Genomic DNA, 1,398 nt, shown 5'->3' with positions numbered 1-1,398 from the left:
TTTGCAGCTAGAATGGTCATTTACCACATATTCTTTAAAGTTAAGACTAGTTTAAAGTTATCTTCATTGAAATCTTCATTTGAACGGTAGTGTATATCTGCAAAATCTCTTATATTCAACCACAAAAAAATACTTAGTTAAGCAAATTGTACAAAATAGCAATAAAAAAAATTAATAAATAAATAAAGCTATTTAATAATAAATTAGACAATCAGATAAAGATAAATAATATAAAATGTAAGGGTGAATTAAGAATGAAATTCAGACAGAAAAGAATAGTCTTTTAGTTTTGGAAGCAGACATTTTCTTTAAGGGCAAATCTTCTCATATCATGACCAACAACAGCATCAACCTGTATCATCTACCAAGTGTGAGGACACATCATTGAAGATCACGCTGAAGGACGCCATGGCTCTCTTGAAAAGTGTGAACCAACACAAAGCTAAGGGACAAGACGGACTGTGAGGAAGGATTTTAAGAGAGTGCCCAGCAGCTTGGAGAAGTATTTACCAGACTTTTCCAGCTTTTTGTGGATACAAGGTCTGTTTATAATAATCCCCCTCCCCAAGACTGCAAGGGCCAAGGATATGAAAGACTTCAGGCCCATCGCTCTGACGCCCAGACTTAGTAAATGCATGGAGAGCGTTATGTGCAACCATCTAAAGCTGATGCTTCAGGGATCTCTGGACCTCTAACAATTCGATAGACTTCTTGAATGCATTTAATACGCTAAACATAAGCGCTCTGGTCACACGTCTTTCTCACCTCGGAGTAAACGCCACCATTATTCAATGGCTGAAGGCGTTTCTTTACAGCAAACCCAAAAGTCAAAGTAAATAGTTTGTTGTCTGACAACGTAATGCTAAATATAGGATTGCCCCATGGGTGCATATTACCTCCCTAGTTATTTTCAATATACACAAATGAAATCAGATATGACACAGACAGTGTAACATTGATCAAATATGCCGCCGACATGGCGTTGGTCGCACTCGCACGTCTCACCGATGTTCATTCAATGCCGCTCTATGTGAACGCCACAATCACTCATGAAATGGTTTCAGAACAGTAATCTCCAGTTAAATGTAAATAAAAGTAAAGAAATGTGCCTCATGTGGTCAGAAAATTTAGATTTCTCTCTCTCATATATTAGTTATGCTATTTATCCAGTGAAAAATGTTTTTACTCAGTTTGTTTCACCTGCAAGGCTGAGAAAATGTCTGAGTGAGGGATGGTTTACTTATTCCCACAAGCCAAAGTCCTTCTCAAGGTTTGTTAAAGTGTGTATAGTTAGTTTTGACTCTGACTGGTCGATCTATGTTCCTACCCTCACCTATGGTCATGAAATCTGGATCATGTCCGAAAGAACGAGATCCCTGATACAAGCGGCTGAAATGA

This window comes from Cyprinodon variegatus, unplaced genomic scaffold (genome assembly GCF_000732505.1).
Source record: "Cyprinodon variegatus isolate N-32 unplaced genomic scaffold, C_variegatus-1.0 Scaffold1020, whole genome shotgun sequence".
NCBI classification, from domain to species: Eukaryota; Metazoa; Chordata; class Actinopteri; order Cyprinodontiformes; family Cyprinodontidae; genus Cyprinodon; species Cyprinodon variegatus.
Note: the sequence above shows the minus strand (reverse complement) of the source record.